Genomic DNA, 8,824 nt, shown 5'->3' on the forward strand with positions numbered 1-8,824 from the left:
AACTAACACCTTTTTTTTTGTTTTACGTAAACGCGCGACGTTGGTGAGCCGATATTTTTGACAGACCTTTAATACCGTGTCCATCTTTGTTGCCTCAATTTACTTATTCAGCTCGAATCTCTCTCGCAGAAGACGCGACCGCGTGAAAAAATGTACGTCTAGACTCCGTTTCACTTCAATTCAAGACGCAGCGAAGGAAGCACGCGTACACGCGGCTGCAAGAACATCGAGCATTGCGAGAGCATGCCCGCCATTGCAGCACTCAAACTACGAGCTTGCGCTGAGTACTTTCTTCGCTCGGGCGCAAGCCGAGCTTCTGGCCGCCCCGCCGCCATTTCCAAAGTTGTTCTTCGGGACTACTAAAACGCAACTCCCTGGAATGCCTGGGGAGAGGGAGAGGGGCTGTCTTGGTGGTCCCAGCGCCTTGACCTCGCCCCCTCCCTCCTCTCTTGTCACCCCTGTCACGTAACCCACAGCAGCGCGCGAGCTACGCGCTGATAAACATCGACATCCGGAAGGGCGCGCCTTACAGCCGCTTTTTTCTTTGTCTGCTTGTTGTCAGTTGCTGCTCGAAGTTCGCTCGTCCTACCTGCTTCAATCTGTCGCCAAACCCTGCGGTCTTATTGGGATGTCTCTCGACAACGTATTAGATGTGCACCAAAGCTATCAGTGTTCGAAAAGACCCACGTGTATGTCGGCAACGAGCGATTCTTCAAAGAAGTCGCAAATTCTCGCGGTTTGGTTGGGTTCGGCAAATGACAGCTTGTGTGCCGCATCGTGTTGAAAATTCCAAGGAGGCGTTCCCTTTCGTTTGCGTTTGTGTGGTTGTCCTGCTTTGACCGTGTCGACAAATATCACGGATTACATCTTTCAAGTCCGCTATTGTTTTGGTAAGTGCACTGCAACCTACGTGTTGGCAACGATTGACCGTTCTTCTACGCGTACTCTTCTAGATTATCTAAAGAATTATGCAGCGCCTATTCGCGCGGCAGCCAGGAGAATAATTTCCCCGAAAGTCTACCTGTATAGTGTTCACAGATCGCTTGCACGTTTGTACTTGTCTACAGAAGAGGTAATAAACTTCGAGGAGAATTGAAAACAATCTTTTGTGTCGATTTTCCTGTCCGCTTACAAGCACCTACGCGAGTGCATTTGTTCTACGTGTTTTCTCCATGTTATAAATACGTTTATGAATTTCGGGACGTCGTTAATATGTTTAAGATAACCAACCTCCCAGGCGATACCCATTTAGGGCTAGTGCATAAGTTTCCAATTCGAACGGCACGTTCAAACGCGTGGTCACGTGCCATGTCGAACGGGTACTCGTACCATACGGCACCCGTATCAAACGGGCACCTGTATCAAACGGGTACCGTTTCGAACAGGTACCGTTTCCAAACGGGTACCCGTATCCCATAATCACGTTTGATCCAAACGGATCAACAAGTTTGATTCAAACGGGCGACCAGTTTGCCACCCGTTTGAATTTCAAATGGGTTGAGTGGCGTTGTTGTCGTATTTAGCTCGGTCTCGGTGGACGCCAGCGGCCCAAGTTTCGACGGCGAGTTCCCCAACTGAGTGTTCAGTAACATTGGGTCGAACTTTCAGGGTTCGACTGGGTCGAACCGGTTCGACGAACCTTCGACCTTTTCACTATATTCGACCGGTTCGACTTTGTGGACAGTGTGGCCAGACCTTGATACAAGCATGTCTAGGTTTGGAGAATTTTTTTTTATGCAAATGGTAATTTAATTTAATGAACAGTTGCAATTAAAAGAAACCAATTCTAATCACTGAAGAAGTTACTAACTTATTTTTTTTGTACTGTATTAACTGAAAGAACCAATCAGCACTGCCCTTAATTCATCCCTTAGCCATCACCATCCAATGCAAAGCCAACTGGCCAGCCTGTCGCACATGCGCACACTAGTCGAACCTCAAGACAAGGTTCGTCGAACTTTGCAGTAAAAGTTCGAAAAAGTCGTACCTGGTCGACCTCGAATCTCGGCCGGTTCGCGACACCCCTAGCACGCAACTCTAAATGCAGCAAAATAATCCAATTCTTTTTTAGGTACCTATTTGCAGTCGAGATGAGCCAACAACAAGCCGCAACGTTACATTTGCAGTGGCCGCGCTAGGCCCGGTTTCCACTTTTCTTTTGTTGCATTTTCCCTGCCGTGTTGAGTGATTGAGAAGTTCATGCGCTCGTTGCTCACCTCTACTTGATCATGGCGAGTCCGCCACCGAAGCGTTTGCGGCGGCTAGTGTATATGGAAAAGTGAAACACTTTCAATGTACCGAAGTCCACATTGTATCGTGAGAAAAGAGAAGCCGTCATCGAAGGAGAAACCGCCGATGAAGATCCAGGACCCAATTCAAGCTGTAATGACACGGCTCTTCCTGAAGCAGACCTTGACCCTGGTGTACAGGAAGAGCCCTCCGATTATCTGCCTGACGTTCCGGAAGAGCTTCCCGCAGAGCTTGGTGTGGCTGGCCCTTCAGAAGATTCGTTGTCATCTGGCAGTGATGCGGGAAGCTACTCTGAGTTGAGCGACACAGACCCCCAAGAACAAGACATGGAAGCAAGCAGCGCATCGTTGGCGCAAGCTGGAGTGACTTCAAAGGAGGTCCTAACATCCGCTCTCCGTGACCTCGGCACGGGCACCTTGCCCCACTCTACGACCACGAAGGCCGAGGCAGTTGCCCTGGTCATGGCGTTTATGGTTTCGGGGGGGGGGGGGGGGGGGGGGGGAGCGCCTGCACGGATCTGGATAACCTCCTGCTTGGGATCAACACCCTCTTTGCACAAGCAGAAGACGTCATGCCACGGAGTAAATACTTTTTTAGAAAGTTGTTGGCAGCCAAAGCCAAATCCGTGGCCGTCTTTCATTTTTATTGTAAGCACTGCAATGACTTGATGACGGAGCAGACTGGGAGCAAAGAACTTTCGTGCCGAACATGTGGACAGAAAAACACCAAGCAACAGCTGAAGAATGAAGGATCATTTTTCGTTAACCTCAAGATGCATGAACAGCTCGAGCATGTCATTATGAAGACGAAGCACCTCCTTCATGATGCGCTTCCGAGGGTTGCCACACCAGCTGACAGCATCAGCGATATAACGGAAGGTCAGGCATACAGGGACCTCAGAGCTTCGGCTAACCTCAATAGTGACGACCTGTCACTGACAGTAAGCACCGATGGTAGCCCCGTTTTCTTGTCTTCTGGTGCTTCGGTTTGGCCAATACAGTTCCTTGTGAATGAGCTGCCAGTCGCCGATACGCTCCATCACTACACAGTGTCGGGACTGTGGTTTGGCAAGGGCCACCCAAGCATGACGCTGTTTCTGGAGCAGTTTGTGGAAGGAATTAACAACATGAGTCCGGTCGTCTGGGAGCATGAAGGCATCAGTCACACTTCGCAAGCCTATGTGGTCTGCTGGTGCCTCGACGCCCCGGCAAGAGCTGCAGTCCAAAACTGCATTCTCTACAATGGCTACATCGGATGTCCCTGGTGCTTGACGAGGGGAGAGTACATGGATGGTGAGAGACATATTACTACCCAAGACCTCTTGTAAGGCAAAGCACATCAAATATTAGGCGCTGGAGAAAACCAGCCCTCAGTGTTAAGTCCTTACCATCAAACTATTTTTGTTCATTTTCTACCCATAAAAATGCATTGTGAAAGGACCTAAGCACGCAAGTGATCTCGTTACTCCGCCGTGTTCTTCCACTTCAAAAGTTGAATGGATGTGCTCACGAAGCTAGCGTTTGAAGTCAGCAAAGGCGATGCCATTTCCTCAGGTGTCGTCTGCTAAAGTAAATGGCGATTTGGGGAGCAGCAGCCGTGGGTTGTCAGTGAAAGTGAGGCTCCAGAACAGGCCGTGCAAGGCACATTATTTTTTAATATACTCTTAGGTTCATGCTTGTGTCCGGTGCCAACGGAACCACCAAGGGTTCGGAATAAAGCTACTGTATCAAGGGAAGACTCAAACAGGACGCCGGCAGCTGAGGCACTGGCAACCGATGTGAATGCTTCCAGCTGAGGCAACCATCGTCTGCTATAAGCGTCTCCTTTGTTTTATTAGATGGTGTTCTGAGAAATTGCTTCAATTAAGTCAGGCTTCAGGCACTTGGCTCCTGCCTGTGTTAATTCATGAGGGAAGGACTCAGTTCTGCGGAAAGATATGTTGGTGTTGTGAGGTCACATGCATCGTCAGGCTCTTTTGCAACATGTCTTTCAATGGGCAGAACGTGACCAGAAAGAGTTCGAAATTAAGACCAAATCCTGAGGGCTGATTTTCTCCAGCGCCTTACACGAAGAATGAGTTTTTACATTAGAGTTTGGGCATGCTTTTTTTTTGTTCAGAACATGGTCCTAAAGTATTATATGGGCTGTGTTTTTAATCTTAATGCACGGTATAACTACTGGACTCAATTCAAATTTGTGGGGAGGGCACGGGACACTAGTTTTAGTAGATAATCCTTCTTAGAGGTGTTTTTTTTTACAGCCCCATCATCTGTCTGATGTTAATCAAAGATTTGATTAAATCTGCACGAAGGTAATGTGTACTGATCCTAATAGACCTATTGCTCTATTACCCAAGCATCAAGGGGAATGCAGGGATTGGTGTTCCACGCGCCGCACGTGCTGGCCTCAGCAGTAGTAACGCTTCTAAAGCAAAAAGCCTAAAACAAATGGCATATTTCTCGCGTGTTCGTCAACGCTTAATTTTGGTTATTTACTTCGAATCTTTTATATGGGTAAGGCGTGCGCATGTGGCGCGTGGAACACCAATCCCTGCATTCTCCTTGATGCTTGGGTAATATAGCAAATGGTCTATAATGGATTTGTTATCTCTTGACAGGAAGCTTACGATACATAAACTTGACAGACGGAACTCCAAGGACTTCTGCAGGCGTCCTCAGGGACATGGAGATCGCGCTAAGTCTGGGTGGTACCATACCCATCAACGGTTACTTCGGCCCGTCACAAGCTGTGAACCTCCCACACTTCAACCTCCTGTCGGTGTTTACTGTTGAGTACATGCACGCTGTCCTCCTGGGTGTTGTGAAGCAAGTCACTGAACTTCAGATGTCTTCTACCTACTCTGATGAACGATACTATGTTGGCAAGGGCCATTGCAATGTCACTCATATTTCTAAGTATTTCAGATGAAGCACTAAAAATGTTATTCCACTTTTTATAACACATCAATACCAGAGAGAGCCTTGTTTTTCTGGTACAACAAATAATATTTGCACGCTGGATAAAAATATTTTCATTAAAAATTCAGTTCCACTTTGTGGGTTTAGTTCTTAGATAGAATCCTTCAAGTGATGAGCTGTTTGTTGTCTAACCTGTAGTGCCACTTTGTACATAATTAATGCTCAATCGTATAGGAAAAACTAATGTTGTTTATATTATTCACCTTCATAGCTTAGTTCCAATGAAGTTAGGTTAACAAAATCACATGCAAAATTACACCATTATGCACCAACTCATGCTTGCACAAAAAAAAGGCAAGTCCCTAGTGGCTGTTGAAGGGACACTGCAGTAAGAAAAAGCTAATATTTTTCTCTGCCTGAGTCGGACAGGCACGCATAAAAGAAAAGAATGGCCGAAAAAATCAAACTGTTTCGCTGTGTATCTGTTACAATGCATATTTTTTTTTTTTAAGCCAGTACCGAAACTACCTTTGCACGATGATGACGATTAGGGTCATGCTTTATTTCCACCATTGCTACAAGGAGAGAGAAGCCCTTCTGGTGCCTCCCATTTGTGCTGGGTTGGCTTGGCTGCTTGGCTGAACACCTCCCAGTATAAAATTCTCATTAGATTCCAATTGGAATTTCCCATTGGTACCAGTTAGGTTTTTGGAGAACCAATTGGTTACTGCAGTGGGAACCAATGGGATCCAATGGGAACCATTTTTAACCCATTCAGTTTCCAATTGGAATTTTTTTTTCCAATTGGTGAACCCATTGGCCAGTGTGCTTTTAACTAGAACCCACTAAAACCAATTGAGTGCAACTAAAACCAGTTAGAATTCCAATTGGATCTAATGATAATTTTTAGCTGGGCTGGCAAGCCTGTTTGTCACCTATTAGGGGAGCCCACATCTCAAAAGCCAGATCTACTTATGCGAACAAAGAAAGCAAACAAAACAGTTGAGGTAGGGCAGCATGGCTATACTCTATTTTACGCAAAGGCCAACAGCCGTGTTGTGAATGAAGGGGAGAATTGGCAGTTTACGGTGTAAAGTCAGGTAACCGGACAAAAGCTTACCGGGCAAAAGCTCACCGGACAGAAGATTGCCGGACAAAAGCTCACCGGACAAAAGCTCACCCGTTTTTTCACAGACCCCGACAAAACCACACCTCATTTTTTTTTTTTGCTACCCGGGCGAAACACGGGCTGGTATTGGAGAGGAGGACAGACCGTGACGCCCCAAGTGGTTAACTTATCAACTACACGGATGGGGACAACAAATACAATGACGCAGCGCTCGGCCGACATAACCGAACGCGGCGTCAGCGTTCGGCTGGAGTTCGTATTTACCGGCGAGGGGGAGGAGGGGCTCCTTTGTTTCCACAACGGCCTGCATGAACAATGTAGCATGCACGATCCCAGCTTAGCACAAAAGCCGAAGTGGGTCAAGCTCGCATTCTCTGAGGATAGATCCGGCACTTAACGTCGCTTCGTCGATTGTTAGTATTTTTTACATTAAACTGTGCCCCGCCCTCTATTGTAGAAGATGACATGGCCATGCCCATAAGGCCTGCTGCAGACTTGGACGTAGTTCAACTACTCTACTCAAACTACTGTAGTTTAACTACTTTTTCGAGTAACTTGTTAACTTTCAATTACAATTTGATTTGAGTAATTAGTAGTTTAATTTAACTACTTTTTTCAGGTAACTTCTACTCAAATTACTAACTACTTTCGAAATTATATAGTGCTAAATTTGCCCATCACGAAAGTTTGAGCGCAGAAACGAATAAGACGCCGGCAGATGAAATGGCATTCCCGAACAACGGGAAGGCGTCCTTGGGCCAAGGTGGCGACGAGCAGCCAAAAAATAACACCGGCACGCACGAACGCAGGAAGAGATGCTGAACAAGCCTTGGTCGGGTATTGACCTAATCCGGTAATGCACGCAGGCGCCGCGTTTCCAGTTGCAACCGTGGAAGAAAGACTCTGAGAGTTGTTTTCGTGCTGTCTGTCTTTAGTGCGTTCTGACTCAAGCGGTAAGTCCCACGGGAGGCGCCACTGGAATGACCTTGCAGCTGGGCGCCTTGTCGTCAACGCATACGCCTTTGCAAAGCCGGACTCCCCCGCGCACAAACCCTGGTACGGATAATCCGTTCATGGGAGCACGTTCCCGCTTCCAGCAGCAACTGTATACGTGCGACGATGCTTGTTCACGTAATCCTTCGCGTCCTTCCGACCATCCATGCCTGGGAGACCTCCTCTTTGTTAAAAACGATTCAGGCGCGTCAGAATATTGTAGTCGCCGTCGAGGATTGCGAGTTACCCGTGGGAGATCCTTTCGTTGGACCCGGCTTCAGCGGCGAAGTATACCTCGGTTCATCTTCTGTTAAAGGCCGCCGTACAGTTCGCGCTTTCCACTTTTTCTGCGTTTCCTCCTTTCCTGCCCTCCTTTCCTTCCTTCACCGCCCTCCCCCACCTGTTTACCGCCCTCCCCCGAGGGGACAACATGAAGAATGGATTAGGAAACGCCTCCGTTAATCCGGCTTAACCCGCCGAAGAGGGGGCCTGCTGCTTGACTAAAAATTATTTCGCTGCTCAAAAAAAAGAAAAAAAAAGAAAAAAAAAAACGCCGCGGGCAGCGACCGTATGCGCTTTGCCGGATGCGCAACGCTTCGTCCGCCTTGAACAAGCTTGTATGCATAGGACTAACATTTTTTGAAGTGCGGCGGGTTTAGTGTAGGTCCTATCATATGGTCCTGCAAGACTTCCCTGTCCGCCACAAATCGTAATCAAACTATTTTTATGATTGAAGACAACTCGTCGTGCATCGACCCCAAGATTAGGCTTACGTGAAACATGATTCGGCGCGGGAGCGGCTCGAGTCACCGTAAACATTTTTTTTTTTTTTCAGCGTGGATTTTGCTTTTTTTAATTTAGCTGAGGCACCACTGGCTGAACACGAATCGCATACTTGGAAGGTATATACCGTCTGAAAACTCATATAGCTGGTTCAGTGAATGCGATACTATCGCATTCATTGAAGCTTGATTTGTTGATTCGAACTTCAACAAATCACACGCACCCATTCTCCCTATTCCTGTTTACCCAGTCATAGTCGTTCCCTCACGATACAATACGAGTACAAGTAACTGCAGTTTATACATTGTTGACGTTAATTGGACAGCCGTGATCACACGGTTTTTAGAAGCGCTATAGAACGAGCACAAGCGTCGAATTCCGGTACACTGATTCATTTCTGTCTCACCGCCGTGACGCCACACGAGAAAAGCGATTTCGTTCTGTCTGTGAAATTAGGAACACAGAAATCAAGCTATAATCCCGGTAATAAAACAAAGCGAAATGGATCTCTGCAGCCAATACCCAACCGTTTGCGAGGTGACTAGGCGAAAGCATATATTACCTCCGTGCCTTTACCCTCTGCACACTGCCAGACAGAGTCATACAAACTCCTTGGAGCTATTGTCAACACGATTGCGTTTGCGAGCCTCTAGTTTGACTCGGCTGGGATTCGTCCCTTTCATAGCTCTCTATGAAACGAGAAAGGTAGATACTTTTCTACATTGGGTGGGTTTGCCCGGGGCCTCCAGTT

General features: G+C 47.2%; 1 pseudogene; it reads left to right on the forward strand.

The window, feature by feature from the left end:
- Positions 1 to 2,576: 2,576 nt before the first annotated feature.
- Positions 2,577 to 5,178, forward strand: LOC115328860 (annotated as a pseudogene).
- The last annotated feature ends 3,646 nt before the right edge of the window (positions 5,179 to 8,824 follow it).

This window comes from Ixodes scapularis, unplaced genomic scaffold (genome assembly GCF_016920785.2).
Source record: "Ixodes scapularis isolate PalLabHiFi unplaced genomic scaffold, ASM1692078v2 PGA_scaffold46__3_contigs__length_2488377, whole genome shotgun sequence".
In the NCBI taxonomy this organism is placed as follows: domain Eukaryota; kingdom Metazoa; phylum Arthropoda; class Arachnida; order Ixodida; family Ixodidae; genus Ixodes; species Ixodes scapularis.